Here is a 21,452-nt window from a genome sequence, read left to right as displayed (position 1 = left end):
TTCCACTCCTGATACATGCTTTTATCTCTCATGAATGCAGCAGGAAACACTCAACGGCCAGGCCTCTAGAACAGAATGAAGGAAAAATGGGAATGCTCAAGCCAGCGGGGCACTCAGCCCTGCCCAGAATCCTTGCAGGGTCTATGCATCCCACAGACATAGTAGCGGAGACTCTGTGTGTGTGTCTGCATTTGAGGAAGGGGCAACCAGAAGCAACATTTACCCAGCCACCTTCTCAACATAAACAGGGCAGCCAAGTGCCCTTCATGTCCACGAAGCAGAGGTCCACCCCAGAGTGAGGGCGGCCACAGTTGAAATGGGTTTGAAGACCAAATTATCACCCCTCCCAGGCATTGGTTTGCAGCGCAGAACCAATTTGAAAATGTGGCATCATCAGCAGTCTTGCCCGAGGAGAGACCAGGACCAGTGTAAAGCAAAGTAATAAATCAAGGCTCAGTTGCCCTGAGTGGAGAGCCCTGGCTAAACCAGACCAGGCAGCTGTGAGGCAGGATTGAGATGCATTGGCAGAGCTGTGACGGTGACCCCAGACTGAAATAATTGGGGTTGGGGGAGGTGGACGGTGGGTCAGACAGAGGGGCACTGGAAGAATATATGGGGGGAGAAAGCTTTCAAAAGATCTGCCTAGACAATGACAGGCTTTGGTCAGAGTAATTATCTGCCATGTTCATACGTGCTAAATTCACTTCTAAAGGAGAAACAGGCACTCACACAAATACACTGGCACAAAGGAAAGAAAACCCTTCCAGAGTAAGCAGAGCAAAAACAATAGACCCCAGAGGAAAAGGTGATGAAACTTAAAGAACTTCATTTCAAGGCAAACAGTGCCCTCTAGAGGCACAAGTGCTAGATGCAGATGAAGTGGAACAAAAGAGGTTCAGTTGAAGGCAGTGCTGGAGTGCTGGAGATGAACTGCTCAGGCTGTTCTTGAGACTGGGGTCTAGATTCAGGGCAGAGGGAGGGAAGTCCCAAACAGTTCCTCGTTCTGAACGAATGTCCATGTCACTCCATGCTTTTCTCATAAGACTGATATAACTCCAGTCACTGAAAGGAGACATTTTTGACAAACACAAAGGGCCCAAATGTGCAGTTTGGGTGTATGGCAGGAGAAATGGGGACTTCTCATAGAAATCCTCAAGAAAGGAAAATTCAGTACAATGTGGGATGGGTGAGAAGGGGCAGAGGGACATTATATATATATATATATATATATATATATATATATATATATGGGTATCATATTTATACAGGGCATTATATATATATAATATATATATATATATATAAGGCATATATATATATGTAGGCTTCCCTGACATCTCAGTAAAGAAACTGCCCACAGTGTAGAAGACCCAGGTTTGATCCTGGGTCGTAAAGATCCCCTAGAGAAGGAAATGCAACCCACTCCAGCATTCTTGCCTGGAGAATCCCAGGGACAGAGCAGCCTGGTGGGCTATAGTCCATAGGGTCGCAAAGAATCGGACACGACTTAGCACCTAGCACTCCCACTTCACATTCATACATGAGACTATATCTTAGGGAAGCAGATCTTTCCTCTTTCAGTAAAGCTCCATCCAGAAGTTATCACTTTCCACAGTCAAAGTGCTCCCCATAGGTCCCCTCATGAGCCCATGAAAGTAAAAGTGTTAGTAGCTCAGCTGCGTCCGACTGTCTGACCCCACGAGCCATTGAGCCAGTCTAAATCCTGCTTTTATGAGTCCTAGTCACGTTCAGTTTCCCTCTGCCCTGGATCTGTCCTCTGCAGCATCTTCCTCATCTCTTCCTTCTCCCCTTCCACCACTTCCCACAGATCCTCTTGCCAGCAGTGAAGCAGTGTAAAGCCCAAACATTTCCCAGCTAAACAAATGTGGGTTCAAAATTCAAAACTATGGACATCCACGTGCACGGTGATCTGAGCCTCCTTTGTTTCCTCATCTTGAGACACGGCCGATAACAGACTTCTCATGGTGTCAGTGGGAGGAGAAAGTGACATAAGGAGGGTGTCCAGCACAGTGTAGGGGACAGGGATGGTGTCCAGCAAAACTACCTCTTCCTTCCTTACCCTACCACCGCTGAGTAACGCCAGACTCCCTATCTCAGGAGAGAACTGAGACAGGGAGAGTATCTCGCAGCCTTCTTATCTCTTTCTATTTTCTTCCCCTCCAGTGTCCACACTGCACCCCCAATACTACCAGACACTAAATCACATCAGGCCATCCCTTTATGCCACCGCTGTCACCTGAATGGGGACTCCAAACTCCTGGTTATTTAGTGCCCTCCTCAGTTTGTGTCCGAGTTATCATCACCTCGTGTCTCCCCACTGTTCAGCACTAACATTGGACTGCCCATCTGCTTATCACCCCAAACACTCTTCTTATGCCTTTTCCACAATGTCCCCATTCAGAGAGCCACTGTCACCGACCCCACTCCTCTCCACTGTCCACTTCTACCTATCCTTCTAAGCCAGTCAAGTCCACCTCCTCTAACTGAGCCTTCTCTGGTTATTCCTAGTCTATGGTGACCTCTGGACTCTTTGAGCTGCTATAGCACATTGTGTCTATTCTTTTAACCTTACCAACACTAAAATACTGGAAACTGCATGAAAATGATGCACACTTGCAAGTATTGACATGTAAAGTCTTCTCTGATATAGTGATGACAAAGTGTAAAAACAGTATGCATTTTCCGTGCCACTTCCTGGAAGAAAAACCAGCAGGACACTGAGGTGGAGACATGCTGAACACTGGGAAATCAAGATATGCAAAGTCCAGGGGATTCAGAAGAGCAGGATGCTAGCTGTCAGGGAAAATCAGCAAGGCCTAGGGAGGGAAAACACCCTGGAGCCAAACGGGAAGGATGAGCCAGTGTCTACAAGACGGAGGAGAAAGATTCAGGCACTCTTAGTGGAGAAAGAAGCACATGCAAAATCAAAGAGGCATTCAAGTGCTTGTCTTGTTTGGGCAATGGCAGGTAGATTTGTGTAGACAAAGAATAGCATGCAAGTCACAAAGGCAGAAGATAAGGCTGCTAAGAAGGCCTTGGGTCTTGCTGTGAAGATCCTTGTGTGATGTGTGATGAGATTGGAAATTCATTCTTTATACAATATGCAACCACTGAGAGCTTTAAGTATGGGCATCATATAAACACATACTGCTGCTAAGTCACTTCAGTCGTGTCCGACTCTGTGCAACCCCATAGATGGCAGCCCGCCAGGCTCCCCCGTCCCTGGGATTCTCCAGGCAAGAACACTGGAGTGGGTTGCCATTTCCTTCTCCAACGCATGAAAGTGAAAAGTGAAAGTGAAGTCACTTTGTCGTGTTCGACTCCTAGCGACCCCATGGACTGCAGCCTACCAGGCTCCTCTGCCCATGGGATTTTGCAGGTAAAGCGTACTGGAGTGGGGTGCCATTGCCTTCTTGTTCTTTAATTATTTCATCATATCTATAATAATTTTGCCATGTCTAAGGCACATATCTTGGTCCTCCAGGCTCTATAGAGTTTAAGTTTCAAGGAGAATGAAAAAGCTGGCTTAAAACTCAACATTCAAAACGAAGATCATGGCAACTGGTCCCATCAATTCATGGCAAATAAATGGGGAAAAAGTGGAAACAGTGTCACATTTCATTTTCTTGAGCTCCAAAATCAATGTGGGCAGTAACTGCAACCAGAAACCTTAAAGACACTTGCTCCTTGGAAGAATACCTATGACAAACCTAAACAGTGCGTTAAAAAGAAGAGACGTCACTTTGCCCACAAAGGTCCGTGTAGTCAAAGCTCTGGTTTTTCCAGTGGTCATGTACTTCGTCTTCCTCTTCCCTTTCTGTCCCAGCCCTCACAGCTGGCTTCCCACCAGGAGTCCTTCCACAGGCAAAGCCCACCACCGGCTGCAGCTGCTTTTATGGATGTGCTAGAGAGATGTCTGTTTGGCCCAGAGAGTATCCACATGGTTTCTGGTGATAACACCTCAAGCAAGAGAAAAGAAAAACGGTTTTTTGTTGATGGCACTGTGTATAGCCGGCTGAGCTATTTGGCACAGTCTCTGCAGCTGTGTATTTGTGATGCTATATTTAAGCCAAAAAAAAAAAAAAAAATCCCTAACCTGTGAATGATAGAATCAATACAGGCTGGAATTTGGTTGACCATTTAAGTGTTTATTTCCTTTTCTCTGATAAATACTCCTCTGCAATGGAGGGAAATGACCCCCCCACCCCCGGGTAAAAGTTTAAATGCCCACTGGGCAGAAAAACAGAGACAGATTCTATTACATGTGATGCCACTTGGCTGAGTTTCCCAACTGCATAAATTATTTCTGTGGCCACTCTTCTCAATGAATGGAAGGGAAACAGAAGTGCCAGCTCACAATCTAGGCAAGGAGCAGGTGACGGGGCAAGTGTGTATGGGGTGAGAGGTTTGGAAGAGTGGAACTGTTCAATAGAAGGTAGATTTCAATGAAAGATGGAACTTACCATGCTGATGTGGTCAGAAAGACTCAGAATACCACCTGCGCCTCCAATGCCCATACTTCCAGCAGCTGCCTTTTTAAGTTAACCAAGTTTGTATAGTTTCCCTTCCTTCCTTCCTTGGAGCCCAGTGTTTTACCATCGATGGCATACTTAAGGGTGAAGGCTTTAGACCATCCAGGAAATGCAGGAGGAAGTTGATTATGCTTTCTTCCTTATAATTTTTAAAGGCATGTTGAGGAGAACACCAGAGGTTGAACCTGAGTTTGATGGATTAAGTCAGGCTACTACTTACTTGTGGTGTGTGTGTGTGTGTGTGTGTGTGTGTGTGTGTGTGTGTGTGTTTAGTCATTCAGTTGTGTCTGAGTCTCGTGACTCTATGGATTGTGTAGCCCATCAGGCTCCTCTGTCCATGGAATTCTCCAGGCAAGAATACTGGAGCGGGCTGAAATTTCCTCCTCCAGGGGATCTTCCCTACCTGGGGATAAAACTCGTGTCCCCTGTGGCTCCTTCACTGGCAGGCAAATTCCTTACCACTGAGCCACCTGGGGAACCTTTATCTGTTACTCAGTCTCGTAAAAATCAGGGTAAGACTGGGTAGACTCAAGATGATCCTGGGTCAGGGAACTCAGGAATGTCTCACTGCTCCTTAAAAACAGAGACACCCTCACCTTGGAGTCCTGAGGGAAAGTGCACAGTGAACCAATAAGTTTGGCTCGCAAATTCAATGCTGTGGATGCTGGGAGGTCAAGTAGGACTTTTCCCTGACTCCAACTATTATGAATAGTTTTAGAAGGAAACAGGCTGCAAAGACTCTTTACTTCTCCCAATTCTCAAGTCCTGGTGTCTGATTTCTCCACCTTGCAGGGCCCTGGAAAGAAGAATGAAACAAGCAAGAGAACTGAATGAGCAGCCTTGCTCTGTGTGAACACGGGACAACGAGAGAGAGAGAACAAGAGAGAGAAAGGAGAAACGGGAATATTTCATAGATGGTGACTCCACAAGTAGGGGCTAATCAGGGCTCTGGAAGGGGGTTTTGTGGGGGGATAATGATATATTTTATTATGTTGTTCATATGCATATTCTTTCTTAGATTCTTTTCCATTATAGGTTAGTACAAGATACTGAATATAGTTCTCTGTACTGTACAATAGGCCTTTGCTGTTTATTTTATACATAGGAGTGTGTATCCTTTTTTTGAGCCCCTTTCTATTCTGCTATGCAAATATATTACTGCTTTGTGTTAAGATTTGCAGAAAATTTTAGATTCTTAGAACTGAAAAGGAAGTCAAAGATCACTTAGTGGGCCAACCATTTTTAGAAAATGTGAAACCTGGCCAAGGTTACACAGCTAGCAATAGAATGGCAAGTACAATCCAGGCGTCCCCACGGCTAGCACTTCCCTCGATCCCCTCCTGCCACAGATGATGCCATTTTGTGAACTTGGATGCTTTCAATTTTCCCCCAATATTGAAGTATTCAGTTCATATTTCAGAAAGAGAATGTCTTAACTATCCAAGGGTGTTAAACAGCTTTTCACATCTCTAATACTGTGGTGTCACTATGAATGGATTATGGAATAAATGATCAAATTTTGGTTCAATGAGTTCTCTCTGGACTAAATATACCAATTCTCTGCTGGGACTCAAATTGTGACATATATTAATTAGTGAAAAGATGCAGTTTTATTATGGATATGCTCCCAGGCTCCCCACTTTCTACAAACAAAAGATCATGTGGCTGTTATTAAAATCAGTTTGAAGCTCAAAAAAAAAAAAAATTAGGCCACTGATTCCAAATAGACCCTACGAGGGTCTGTCCTCTCAGCAAGCATGTGGGTGAGCAATATTTAGCAGAAAGGTTGGAGGGGGCAGAGACCTGGTGGGAAAGTGTAGACATGGTCCCTGACGTCTACACTTCTAAAAGGCTTCACTTAGCACTTAATTGGAAAACAAACAAATCGTCATCTTGTTCCAATTGAGGAGCTAAGTGGGTAAGATTTGCACATAAGGAAAGAGAAAAGGGGCCACCCAGCAGGAACCCTTTTCCTTTGTGAAGAATCCAGGTTGCACTTTGTGAGTTTCCACCATTTCTAGCACAAGTCAGAGCCTCATGGACATCAAGCTGTACCAGATGTGTTCATTACAACATAGAATGATCTCTTTCAAACTCAGGGGCTTTGACACAATTGGGTGGGTTTAACAGACAAATAAAATGTTGAGTAGGTGCAGAGACTTATAATACTCTTCTAAAAAATTCTTCCTGGATTTGCACTCTTTATATGGGCAAAAGTCAGGATCACAGCATGCTCTGCTGTGACTTTTTAGCTGACTTACTTAATTCCTTTGGCAAGGATATCCCCAGGGGACAATGGACCCTAGAACAATCACCAGCAGGGTCAGGGAGTAGAGAAATCATTCTAACACCTTCACTCATTCCTCAACTTTACCTCAGAAACGTAGGTGACTCCAGAAAGAGAAGACCTCAAGATAACTTTGAAGGGAAAAGAGAAAGAAAATAAAAACTACTATTCCCTTGGAGACTAGAAAATTAAGATTATAAAATCATACCAACTTGGTCTTAGTGACTGATACAAGGTTCATGTATTCATTCAGAAAATATTTATAAACACCTATATGTGTTAAGTAATCACTGGGAGTATACTAGTGACCAACCCTCTGGCCTTTGTTACCTAGTGGGTGAAGCAAACAATACAGAATAAACTGGACTTGGCTATATAATCATAAACATCAAACTTTCAACAGCTCTAAATGAATATTTCAAATTCAATATCCATAAGCTATTCTCCATCTTGTAGCTACACTGTCTGGAACATGTGACCTCCAAATCATTAGAGAAGGACAGGAGAGTTGAAGAATGTGTGAGAAGTTTTCAAGGGCCAGGCAGGGAAGTACTTAAAATCTGCTTGCATTTCACTGGACAAAACCCAAGCACTGGCCACTTTATAGCTTCTAGTTGTCATTATTGTTTGGTTGCTATGTCCTGTCTGACTCTTTTGCAACCCCCATGGATTATAGGCTCCATGGGATTTTCCAGGCAAGAATACCGGAGTGAGTTGGCATCATTCCCTTCTCCAGGGTATCTTCCTGCTCTTGGGAGCTAACCTACGGCTCCTGCATTGGCAGGTGGATTCTTTGCTACTGAGCCACCAGGGAAGCACACAGCCTCCAGAGAACCTAGGAAGTGTAGGAGTGCATGTGGTTGTTTGTTGAGAACTATCAGTCGCTGGCACACCTAACTACAGATTCTAAGACTTCTGGGGTAGTAGAATCCCTGCCTGTTCCAAAAATGAACTTAGGTAGTAACTGGCCATCCTAGCAGTAGTGGAAAGGAAATGTAACTTAGATTAACACACTTCCAAGTCGACCTACTCTTCTCTATTTAGACAAAGGTACTGGGCACTTCCCCTGATCCATCTCCACTTTCTGTCAGGCCATTCTCATTGATCCATTTATTCATGGATATTCTCTCATTATTTGGGTTCTCTTCTCTGACCCTTTGCAATCTGTCTCCCATACCTACTAGACCTGCAAATTCCTTGCAAATGTGTGACCATAGCACACACTGAGCCTGAATTAGACACTCTTTTGAGGTGCTCACACTGGAACTCCAACCTAGAATGATCCCTCTTCCTCATCAGCTGTCTAAAGCCCTCCTTCTATGGCCCTACTAAAATCCTACCACTTGCATGAAGTTTCTGAATTTCATAAATTCTAACTTATATCATCATTTTTTATTCAGTTTCAGGCTTCTCTTCCTCAAAAGGACTTGAATAAAGAAGGCAAGCCTGGATTTATCTCCTAGTTCCCACTGTTGCCTTCATGTGACTACATGGAGGAAAAAGCAATCTTGGGTCCACTGGGCCTTTTCATTTAGGTGGCTTTTGAGGATGAGCTGTGCCCACAATTTTGCCTTGAAGACAGGACTCCAAAATAGCCCAGGTAAAGACTGAGACAGAGGCAATAGTTGAAGGAAAAATATGAAAAGACTGGTGTCTCTGGATCTGTTAGAACTGGGTGCAGATTCTGACTTTACTCTTCTATAGTTGAGTAGCATAGATAAATTACCACCTTTTACTGAGCCCTAGGTCGCTCAATTTAAAAAAATACAATAACAACATTTGCCTTTCTATGGAGTGGTGAGGATTGAAGGTCATATCTGAGAAGTTCTCAGCACTTTTCTAAGTAAACACAAAAATGGTGGTATTTCCCTGTTAGTTTCTCTCATATTCCCTATCTACTTACTCTTAACCAAAGGTTTCTACCTACCTCTTTTTATGTATCTCTCTAGTTCTCCCTATGGTGGACATCAATCCTCTGTCTCTCTGTCTCTCTCTCTCTCTGTCTCTCTCTCTCTGTCTCTCTCTCTCTCTGTCTCTCTCTCTCTCTATATATATATATATATATATATGTATATATATATATATGTATATGTATATGTATATATATACTTCCCTAAGGAAATGCCTCTGAGTGGCTTAGTTATGTAATATAAAGCAGTCCTACTGCAAAGAGTTGTTTTGCTAGGATACAACAAAGGTCCATGGTCTGTCAGCAACAATTTTTGGCTTAGACTCAGATTCCTGTCCAATCATCTGTGGGCCCTCAGGTCAGAGTGGCATGGCCCAAAACTCAGTGGCCCATGTGTAAGGAATTACCTACTCCTCTTTTTCACAAAATGATTATGTGACTAGAAGTTAGGGTTATTGACAATCAATAAAGAAAAAACTGAATGTGATGATCTTTCATTGAGTGCGCTATCCTTGTTGAGATACCTGAGGAACCAACAACTAGCAGAGCAGGCTTTCTCAAACCTTAACAGGCATATGAATCACCTGGGGATCTTATTTAAACTGCAGATTCTAATGCATCATGTTTAAGGCAGAACCTGAATTTACAATAGGTTCCCAGGAGGTGCCATTGCTTCTGGTCCATGGCTCACTCTTTGGGTAGCAAGATAAGAGAGAATCACATGATTGACTCTGTCTACATCCTTCCCCAGTGCTCTCCTTCTGTGATAGCAGCAACGTGTAGGTGATATAGTAATGCTACTAACAAGTTCTCTTGGAGAAGAGAGTATGGAATACCAAACAAAATTTTGTTTATGGCTTAAGCAGCAGACTGGACATTGCACAACTGACTGGTTCAAAATTGGGAAAAGAGTGTATCAAGGCTGTACATTGTTATCCTGCTTTTTATATGCAAAGTACATCATAGGAAATGCTGGACTGGATGAGTCACAGGCTAGAATCTAGATTGCTGGGAGAAATATCAATAACCTCAGATATACAGATGACATCACTCTAATGAAAGAAAATGAAGAGGAACTAAAGAGCCTCTTGATGAAAGTGAAGGAGGAGAGTGAAAAAGTTGGCTTAAAGCTCGACATTCAGAACACTGGCCTAAAACTCAACATTCAAAACATGAAGATCATGGCATCCAGTCCCATTACTTCATGACAAATAGATGGGGTAAAAAGGAAACAGTGACAACATTTTCTCGGGCTCCAAAATCACTGCAGATGGTGACTGCAGCCATGGAATTAAAAGAAGCTTGCTCCTTGGAAGGAAAGTTATGACAAACTTAGACAGTGGATTAAAAAGCAGAGATATCACTTTGCTGACAAAGATCCATATAGTGAAAGCTATGGTTTTCCAGTAGTCATATACTGATATGAGAGTTGGACCATAAAAAAGCTTGAGCCCCAAAGAATTGATGCCTTCAAACTGCGGTGCTGGAAAAGACTCTTGAGAGTCCCTTGGACTGCATAGAGATAAAACCAGTCCATCTTAAAGGAAATCAACCCTGAATATTCACTGGAAGGATTGATGCTGAAGCTGAAGCTCCAATACTTTGGCCACCTGATGCAAAGAGTCAACTCATTGGAAAAGACTCTGATACTGGAAAAGATTGAAAGAGGACAGAAGGAGAAGGAGGCAATACAAGATGAGATGGTTGGATGGCATCATGGACTTGATGGACATTGAGTTTGAGCAAACTCTAAGATATAGTGAAGGACAGGGAAGCCTGGCATGCTGCAGTCCATGGGGTCGCACAGAGTAGGACATGACTGAGTGAGCAACAACAAGAAGCAGCAAAAATGCAAAGAGCTCTGTGAGGATATGGGGTGACCTGGCTCCCCTCAGTACTCACATGCAAATCTATTAACTTCTCAATGACTATGAGTTCTTTAAAGGCAGGCACATCATCTTAGTAATAATTTGTCTAATGTTTTATATGTACATTATACATTCTCATAGCAAGAAGAGATAAGAAAGCCTTCCTCAGCAATCAGTGCAAAGAAATAGAGGAAAACAACAAAATGGGAAGGACTAGAGATCTCTTCAAGAAAATTAGAGATACCAAGGGAATATTTCATGCAAAGACGGGCTCGATAAAGGACAGAAATGGTATGGACCTAACAGAAGCAGAATATATTAAGAAGAAATGGCAAGAATACACAGAAGAACTATACAAAAGAGATCTTCAGGACCAAGATAATCACGATGGTGTGATCACTCACCTAGAGCCAGACATCCTGGAATGTGAAGTCAAGTGGACCTTAGAAAGCATCACTATGAACCAAGCTAGTGGAGGCGATGGCATTCCAGTTGAGCGATTTCAAATCCTGAAAGATGATGCTGTGAAAGTGCTGCACTCAGTATGCCAGCAAATTTGGAAAACTCAGCAGTGGCCACAGGACTGGAAAAGGTCAGTTTTCATTCCAATCCCAAAGAAAGGCAATGCCAAAGAATGCTCAAACTACAACACCATTGCACTCATCTCACATGCTAGTAAAGTAATGCTCAAAATTCTCCAAGCCAGGCTTCAGCAATATGTGAACCGTGAACTTCCAGATGTTCAAGTTGGTTTTAGAAAAGGCAGAGGAACCAGAGATCAAATTGCCAACATCTGCTGGATCATGAAAAAAGCAAGAGTTCCAGAAAAACATCTATTTCTGCTTTATTGACTATGCCAAAGCCTTTGACTGTGTGGATCACAATAAACTGTGGAAAATTCTGAAAGAGATGGGAATACCAGACCACCTGACCTGCCTCTTGAGAAACCTATATGCAGGTCAGGAAGCAACAGTTAGAACTGGACATGAAACAACAGACTGGTTCCAAATAGGAAAAGGAGTACGTCAAGGCTGTATATTGTCACCCTGCTTATTTAACTTATATGTAGAATACATCATGAGAAACGCTGGCCTGGAAGAAGCCCAAGCTGGAATCAAGATTGCCGGGAGAAATATCAATAACCTCAGATATGCAGATGACACCACCCTTATGGCAGAAAGTGAAGAGGAACTTAAAGCCTCTTGATGAAAGTGAAAGAGGACAGCGAAAAAGTTGGTGATGGCAAATAGATGGGGAAACAGTGGAAACAGTGTCAGATTTTATTTTTTTAGGCTCCAAAATCACTGCAGATGGTGATTGCAGCCATGAAATTAAAAGACGCTTACTCCTTGGAAGAAAAGTTATGACCAACTTAGATAGCATATTGAAAAGCAGAGACATTACTTTGTCAACAAAGGTCTGTCTAGTCAAGGCTATAGTTTTTCCAGTGGTCATGTATGGATGTGAGAGTTGGACTGTGAAGAAAGCTGAGTACTAAAGATTTGATGTTTTTGAACTGTGATGTTGGAAAAGATTCTTGAGAGTCCCTTGGACTGCAAGGAGATCTAACCAATCCATTCTGAAGGAGATCAGTCCTGGGTGTTCTTTGGAAGGACTGATGCTAAAGCTGAAACTCCAGTACTTTGGCAGCCTCATGCGAAGAGTTGACTCATTGGAAAAGACTCTGATGCTGGGAGGGTCTGAGGGCAGGAGGAGAAGGGGACAACAGAGGATGAGATGGCTGGATGGCATCACTGACTCAATGGCTGTGAGTTGAGTGAACTCTGGGAGTTGGTGATGGACAGGGAGGCCTGGTGTGCTGCAATTCATGGGGTCACAAATAGTCAGCCACGAGTGAGCAACTGAACTAATCTGACTGTACATTCTCAACTAATAATTTTTTAACGGAAGTTGATTTCTCTTCATTATTCCCTAAAACATCTAGTGCACACAGCAGGAACTCAATAAGAGCTTGTTGAGTGAATTAATAAAGATTCCAAGAAATAATGATTGTGGTGCTGTATAGAGGAAAATATTATTCCTCATCAAAATCATCTCAGGAAGATCATCTCTTAGGGCTAGATGGGTACTAAGGGAAATAACACTGATGTCAGACCAAATACTTGGAAATGAGTAGGCCTCAGCTGATGATCAAAATTGGTTTGGGTACCATCTGGTGCTAGCACTGAAGCATTTTTCATGCTCACTAATAAAGAATGCAGGCTGGCTTTAGGGAGGACCGGGTCAAACCGGTGACTTCTATGCGTGGAGCACTAAAGTAACCTGCAGTGGTTGCAAAGGAAGCTGCCTGCTTGGATCACTTCTTCCTTCTCCCATTGCCAGGAGCATGCATGCCCTATGAGAAAACAAATGCCAACTCCAGGGAAAGAGCCTGCATCCCGTGCTTTGTAAGGAACCCACCAGGGAGTACCTGACTGTGAGGTATTGAAAGGCTCCTTTCTCTGCACTTGGCTCATAAAAGAAGACCCATGGCTTAAATCCACCAGCTCTGTGCAATCTCCGACAGCAGAGACCAGCTCCGAGACCCGCAGACAGGCAGGGGCACAAACGAAAAAGAAACGCTGCCAATCCCAGGAACAAAAGCTTGCTTGCATTGCTGCAGTTACAGAGGATGTAGCCTAGGAGTTTTGCTTTTGTGAGAAAAACTTTAAAAAGAGTATTTGGAGTCTAGGATGGAGAGGACAAAACAGAATTCATATCCTTCATAAGGAAAGTCGGGGGAAACTGGAAGGTGAACCAGAAATGTGTTGATGGAGTCGACAAATGTCACATAACAAGATGGCTGGGGTGCACATTCTCCCTTCTTTAAATTGCCTCCACGTGCTCTTCTGTAAAATTAGATGCCCAAAGAGAATCTCAGAGAAAGACTATGCGAGCTTATTTTAGTCCCTCTAGTTTCGTTTTGCTGTCTTTCCTCTTTTCTTCTCTTTGGCTGTCTGGAATGGGCTAGGATATGGAGGTGCCTAATGACAAAGATGTTGATAAGGAATGAGCTTGACAATCATTCTCCAAGTTTGCCTTCAAACTATATTTAGAGAGGTGGCCTTAACTAGCAAAAACTAGTATAAAAAAGGAAGAAAAAAACCTAACAGTTTTGATCACTTATCAAATGCCAGAAACCACTTATAGCATTTTACTGTGTAAACTCAAGTATTTATGCAATTGACTTCTTGGGTGAGCACCATTCTCATCACTGACATTTTAAAAGTGAGGAAGTTGTAAAACAAGAAAGTCAAGTAACCATCTCAAAGTCATTCAGAGAATAAACTATGAAGCCAGGGTTCAAAGCCAGTCAGTCTGGCTCCAGAGCCTGCCGTAAACACTGTACCAGGGGCCTCTGAGAAGGAACATCACACTGGTCCATCACCATGGTGACTGCCTCCCATACAGCCCTCTCTAACAACTGGGTATACAGCCTGCCTTCTTCTGGCTTCAGTTTTGTCCCTGGAGACCACCTCTTAACCATTCACTTGTATCATGCATTGAAGTCAGTTCTCAGACAAATTGCACTGAAGCTCCGGGGACACCCCTGCTCTGGGATCTAAGTTAGTGTGCTTTTTCAACTGCCCTGCTCTAACTCTCATTCAGCCCACTCTGCTCTCTTTCCCTCCTGACAATTCTTATCACCTATTTTCTGTACTGTATTTATATACTTTGTCATCTTCATTTCACTGCCTTAAATCTGTCATCTTATTCTCTAATTTTAGGTCAATATCATTTATGAACTCGAGAGCAGGGACTGTGCATATACTTCATCTATATTTCTCCCATAGACTAGCAGAGCTTTGAGTGAATGCATGAGTGAAGTAAAAATAATAAAAATAATAATACCTTTTACTTTTCTTTCCCCTTATTCTCCTCATCCCAGCAAGTGAAAAACACAGGTTAAGTTTTAGGTGGCTAAGAAATCTTGGGATGGGTTGTGGCATATGCATTATGAAAGCATCAGAAACCTAAGATTATCGCCCAAATAACTGGGGCCTGAGACTGATTCCACTCCTTGTTTTCTGCTGAGACACTTCCCCGTTCCTTCTCAGCTTGAGAACACTGACCTCAAGGGGCCAGTCAGGTGGATGTGACACTCTAGGTTTTCAGAAGAGAAAATGTCATATTTGCTGGAGAGGGAAGAAGGAGGGAAAAGAACTCTTGAAACAAGGCTGCTGGACCAATATACCTAGTTGGATATTCATGAAAATCAAAGAAAGTGGAAACACAGAAGCATATTTTAAATTAGGTTTATTAAATCCCCTCAGCTCATAACTTTTATATTTTGAGTAACATTCAGTGTTCTCCATCATTTTTCTCATTACTCTGATTTTGTTACTTCCTTAGGTTTTGGGTTTTTTTCCTTTTTTAGACCTTTTGTTTGTAAGTCTTTGCAGTTTCCCCCTAACTACTCACAACTATTTTTTTTTTTCTAGATTCCAGCTCCAAGTTGAAAAAGAAGGGAAATAGAAAAGTTATATCTTCAACTTGGATATTATAAATGGAAAAGCACTGCAAACCCAGCCATGGACTGAGAGGGAATAAAAAGTTATTGAGATTCTGTAAGTCTGGAGGCACCATCTGGGAATAAAACTTGTAAAGAAATATATAAGCATTCCTTTTATTCAGAAGATACTTTTGCCTCAGGGATAGTAGCAGCCCTGAGCAGTTTTCAGGGATGGGCTCTGAAGCACTGTCCTATATAGGAAAGGAGGGGAGAAAAACCGCTACTGCACTGTAAGTCAGGAGAGAGGAGCCTGAGTCTCTAACTGGATGTGAGAGTGCGTGTGTGCCAAGGCGCTTAAGTTGTATCTGATTCTACGCAACCCAATGGACTGTAGCCCTCCAGTCTCTTCTGTCCATGGGATTCTCCAAGCAAAAAAACACTGGAGAGGTTTGCAATGCCCTCCTCCAGGGGATCTTCCCCACCCAGGGATTGAACTCGAGTCTCTTACAGTCTCCTGCATTGCGGGGCAGAATCTTTATCACTAGTGACACCTGGGAAGCCCAAACTGGGCTCTCCTCAATTCAATTAGGCTCTCTCAGCCTTTTTACTTTGGCCAACATTCAGGCTCATCTAAAACCGCTATAGATTTTTTAAGGAATCTCCACACTGTTCTCCATAGTGGCTGTACTAGTTTGCATTCCCACCAACAGTGTAGGAGGGTTCCCTTTTCTCCACACCCTCTCCAGCATTTATTGCTTGCAGATTTTTGGATCACAGCCATTCTGACTGGTGTGAAGTGGTACCTCATTGTGGTTTTGATTTGCATTTCTCTAATAATGAGTGATGTTGAGCATCTTTTCATGTGTTTGTTAGCCATCCGTATGTCTTCTTTGGAGAAATGTCTATTTAGTTCTTTGGCCCATTTTTTGATTGGGTCGTTTATTTTTCTGGAATTGAGCTGCAGAAGTTGCTTGTATATTTTTGAGATTAGTTGTTTGTCAGTTGTTTCATTTGCTATTATTTTCTCCCATTCAGAAGGCTGTCTTTTCACCTTGCTTATATTTTCCTTTGTTGTACAGAAGCTTTTAATTTTAATTAGATCCCATTTGTTTATTTTTGCTTTTATTTCCAGAATTCTGGGAGGTGGATCATAGAGGATCCTGCTGTGATTTATGTCGGAGAGTGTTTTGCCTATGTTCTCCTCTAGGAGTTTTATAGTTTCTGATCTTACATTTAGATCTTTAATCCATTTGGAGTTTATTTTTGTGTGCGGTGTTAGAAAGTGATCTAGTTTCATTCTTTTACAAGTGGTTGACCAGTTTTCCCAGCACCACTTGTTAAAGAGATTGTCTTTACTCCATTGTATATTCTTGCCACCTTTGTCAAAGATAAGGTGTCCATATGTGTGTGGATTTATCTCTGGGCTTTCTATTTTGTTCCATTGATCTATATGTCTGTCTTTGTGCCAGTACCATACTGTCTTGATGACTGTGGCTTTGTAGTAGAGCCTGAAGTCAGGCAAGTTGATTCCTCCAGTTCCATTCTTCTTTCTCAAGATTGCTTTGGCTATTCGAGGTTTTTTGTATTTCCATACGAATCTTGAAATTATTTGTTCTAGTTCTGTGAAAAATGTGGCTGGTAGCTTGCCAGGGATTGCATTGAATTTGTAAATTGCTTTGGGTAGTATACTCATTTTCACTATATTGATTCTTCCGATCCATGAACATGGTATATTTCTCCATCTATTAGTGTCCTCTTTGATTTCTTTCATCAGTGTTTTATAGTTTTCTATATATAGGTCTTTAGTTTCTTTAGGTAGATATATTCCTACCTTATGACCCAGCAATCCCACTTCTGGGCATACACACCGAGGAAACCAGAATTGAAAGAGACACATGTACCCCAATGTTCATCGCAGCACTGTTTATAATAGCCAGGACATGGAAACAACCTAGATGTCCATCAGCAGATGAATGGATAAGAAAACTGTGGTACATATACACAATGGAGTATTACTCAGCCGTTAAAAAGAATTCATTTGAATCAGTTCTGATGAGATGGATGAAACTGGAGCCAATTATACAGAGTGAAGTAAGCCAGAAAGAAAAACACCAATACAGTATACTAACACATATATATGGAATTTAGGAAGATGGCAATGACGACCCTGTATGCAAGACAGGAAAAAAGACACAGATGTGTATACCGGACTTTTGGACTCAGAGGGAGAGGGAGAGGGTGGGATGATTTGGGAGAATGGGAATTCTAACATGTATACTGTCATGTAAGAATTGAATCGCCAGTCCATGTCTGACGTAGGGTGCAGCTTGCTTGGGGCTGGTGCATGGGGATGACCCAGAGAGATGTTGTGGGGAGGGAGGTGGGAGGGGGGTTCATGTTTGGGAACGCATGTAAGAATTAAAGATTTTAAAATTTAAAAAAAATAAAAAATAAATAAGAAAAAAAAAAAATAAAACCGCTATAGAGGTTGTCACTGTTAAGTTATAGGAAATGCAGATTTGATCCTTGGACCAGGAAGATACCCTGGAGGAGGAAATGGCAACCCACTCCAGTATTGTTGTCTGGAAAATTCCATGGACAGAGGAAACAATTGTCCATGGGACCATAAAGGAGTCGCACATAACTTAACAGTTAGATGGCTAATTTTATAGCATCTGGTTTCTGAAATCATATAACCATGAAGGGCTCCTGAGAACCTAATTATGTCATCAGAGAACTACGTTTTTACTTTTGCTGCGTTCTGGTAACAGAAAAAAGAATTATAAGAAGACGAGATGGTATTAGGCAAACCAGTTAATATAAGCTATCCTTCCAGGTTATGGCCTGGATTCAGCAACCACTCTGTTCAACTTCCTACATCGCTATGTTTGTAGTGTGAGGAATGAGAAATGCACATTTAGCATATGAGGTGCAGAAAGATTTGTGCTTAGGGGATGGTAGTCCCCAAGGAAGTTTTCAAAGCTCAGTCATAATTGGACAGAGAGAAGAACCGGCAGGGAAAGCTTTATGGAAACATAATTTTTGAGTTAGACCTCTAGGGATGAGCAGGATTGGTCAGGAGAAAATGAAAAGTAAAGTAATCCAGTTATGAGTACTACAAAAGCCAAGCACTGATGGGAAAGTATAGAATGTGTATGTGTGCGTTTGTGTGTGAACAGCTCAATTTGAAGAAAGCATAAAGAATAAAAAGAAAATAGTGAATTTAAGAATATGAAAGACCAGAGACAGTGAGCAGAGGAGCTCAGCATTTCAGATTAAGGAATTTGAACAGTGGGAAGACAGAGAACTGCTGATATGCTGCTCCACAAGGGAACTGGTCTTCAGAGCATATAATTATTCATCACTATCCTCATACAGATGTTGAGTGTACTACATTTTCCACAGATCTCTTGCTTTTCCCCTCCATTTTATCATCAAAAAGGTGAATCATTGACACCAAAGTTGAAAGAGAACTCAAAGATTATCTAGTTCATGTTCCCATTTTATTGATAAGAAAATTGAGGCTTAGAGAACTTCACCAGGCCAATCAGTCAGTGGTGGTTCTGTATCTCAACTAGCACTTCAGGACTGCCGATGATGATATGAATCCTTCATTTTCTCCTTTTTTCACTCCAGTTTTCTCATTAGCATTGTTAATGCCCTATGAAAACATGCCTGTTTTGCAGTAGAGTGATGACTTTGCTAAGTAGCAGCCTCCTTTAAACTGCTTTCCTCTTAAAAAGAAAAAGACTACTTGTCTTTCCTCCAACAACCCTTGGATTATTTAACCCAGTGGATTCCAGGAGATAATGTTAAGTCAGCACAATATGCATGCTAAGGCAAGTAAGAGTGAAGGAGTGACCTACTCATAAAATACTGATTACTGGGTAGTACGGTCTTCTGAACAAGTCTTTGAAAATAGACCAGGGGAAGTTGGTCTACATTTCCTTGAGGTTAGATGTTAACTGACTCAAGGTCAGAAAAATAATAATCTCAGTATTTCACATGGCTCAGTGTTTCACAAGGCCAAAATCAAGGTGTCAGCAGGGCTGCATTCTCATCTATTTCAAGTTCATCTGGGTTGTTAGCAGAATTCAGTTATTTATGGTTGTAGAACTGCAACCCCTCTCTTTTTGTTTCTTCATGGGAGACCTCACTCAGCCCTTAGACACTGCCCCCTGGTCCCCTCCGTGTGGCCACATTCAGGCTACAGCATGGCTTTTTTCCAGGCCTTCAGGAGTGCTGCCTCCTGCCTCTTTTTTAAGGGCTTATCTGACTAGGTCAGATTCACCAAAGATAATCTTTCATTTTATTGACTCAAAGTCAATTGATTAAGCACTTTTAATTATATATATATATATATATATATATATATATATACACACACACACACACTTCTTTCTGTTGATATAATGTAACATAATTATGGAAGTGATATCACATCATATTTACAGACCCCGTTCACACTCACAAGAAGAAGCTTTACAGAGCAGGCACACCAAGGGTCAGAGATCTGGAGGGCCATCTCAGAATTCTGTCTATACAAAGTGTATAAATCCTTACTTCCCTCTAGTCCATAAGTCACTTCAGGATAGGGACCAGAATTTAAACTGATTAAACTGGTTAAATTATGAAAGAAAGAATTAATTGAAATTAGTTTTCCCAAGCTTATAAATAAATGTCTTTAATTTATAACTAGTTATGCTGAGAGACTTGGTCACTAATTAAAATTAAGCATTGATTTCCACGAACAAATGGCAGTTTGTAACAAAGATCTGGGCACAGATCAGGAGTAAAATTTCATAAAATTAGTATAATAACAAGCTAGCCTCATCATTAAGTATTCATTGGAAGCCAACCTTGTATGCACTGAGCAACTTGCTAGTCTCTTAAGTGAATATGAAAGTAAAGTCACTCAGTTGTGTCCAACTCTTTGCAACCCCATGGACTGTAGCTTACCAGGCTCCTCCATCCATGGGATTCTCCAGGCAACAATACTGGATTCTCCAGGCAACAATACTGGAGTGGGTTGCCATTTCCTTCTCCAAGAGATCTTCCCAACCCAGGGATCAAACCCGGGTCTCCCATATTGTGGGCAGACACTTTACCATCTGAGCCACCAGGGAAGCTGTTTAGCAAGCTAGTCTCATTGCTGCTGCTGCTGCTAAGTCGCTTCAGTTGTGTCTGACTCTGAGCGACCCCAGAGACAGAAGCCCACTAAGCTCCCCAATCCCTGGGATTCTCCAGGCAAGAACACTGGAGTAGGCTGCCATTTTCTTCTCCAGTGAATGAAAATGAAAAGCGAAAGGGAAGTCGCTCAGTCGTGTCCAACTCTTAGCGACCCATGGACTGCAGCCCACCAGGCTCCTCTGTCCATGGGATTCTCCAGGCAAGAGTACTGGAGTGGGGTGCCATTGCCTTCTCCTGCTAGTCTCTTTAGGGGGTTCAAAACAAAAGAATACCAGATATCCTCTTTTTTCTCAAGAAGCTTTAAACATAGTAGGGAAGACAGCTCTAAAACACATGCTGCTGCTGCTCCTTAGTCGCTTCAGTCATGTACGACTCTGTGCGACCCCATAGACAGCAGCCCACCAGGCTCCCCCGTCCCTGGGATTCTCCAGGCTAGAACACTGGAGTGGGTTGCCATTTCCTTTTCCAATGCATGAAAGTAAAAAGTAAAAGTGAAGTCGCTCAGCCGTGTCCGACTCTTAGCAACCCCATGGACTGCAGCCTACCAGGCTCCTCTGTTCATGGATTTTCCAGGCAAGAGTACTCACAAGTAATATTAAATAACACAAGTTCATATTATATCTAAACTGAGAGGTATAGACAAATACTGCAAAAGCTTTAAAAAGTAGGTGACCAAGATTGGCTATTGTAGGAAGAGAAGTTTCTAATTTACATCAGTTCTTAAAAGGAAAGCAGGAAGATATGATTTGATCTGTTAGACAAGAGAGCTGTTGAAAGTTTTGAACTTGAAGCAATGAAAGTTGTACATTAGGAAAATGAATGTGAAAAGGGTTTGTTGGATGGACTGAAGGAGAAGAGGCTGTAGTTGTGCAGATTACCTAGAAAACCAACATAATAATTCAGATGCGAGGTGATAGGAGCAAGGCTCCTATCCGTGGTCTATATCATGAGATAGGATTAGATGGATAATGTAACGAAATAACATTTAAATGAAAGTATAACAGGACTTAGTCTTTGACCTGATATGGGGAATAAAATAGAGTTGAAATGTACAATTTTTAATTTAGGTAAGTGCGGCAGAGACTAAGGGCTTCACATCAAAATCCGTTTGCTTTTTTTTTTTCTTCTTCCTGGGAAAATTCTTCTTCCGAGACTACATTTTCCAGTTTCCCTGGCAGATAAGTGTGGCCAT

This window comes from Capra hircus, chromosome 3 (assembly GCF_001704415.2).
Source record: "Capra hircus breed San Clemente chromosome 3, ASM170441v1, whole genome shotgun sequence".
In the NCBI taxonomy this organism is placed as follows: Eukaryota; Metazoa; Chordata; class Mammalia; order Artiodactyla; family Bovidae; genus Capra; species Capra hircus.
Note: the sequence above shows the minus strand (reverse complement) of the source record.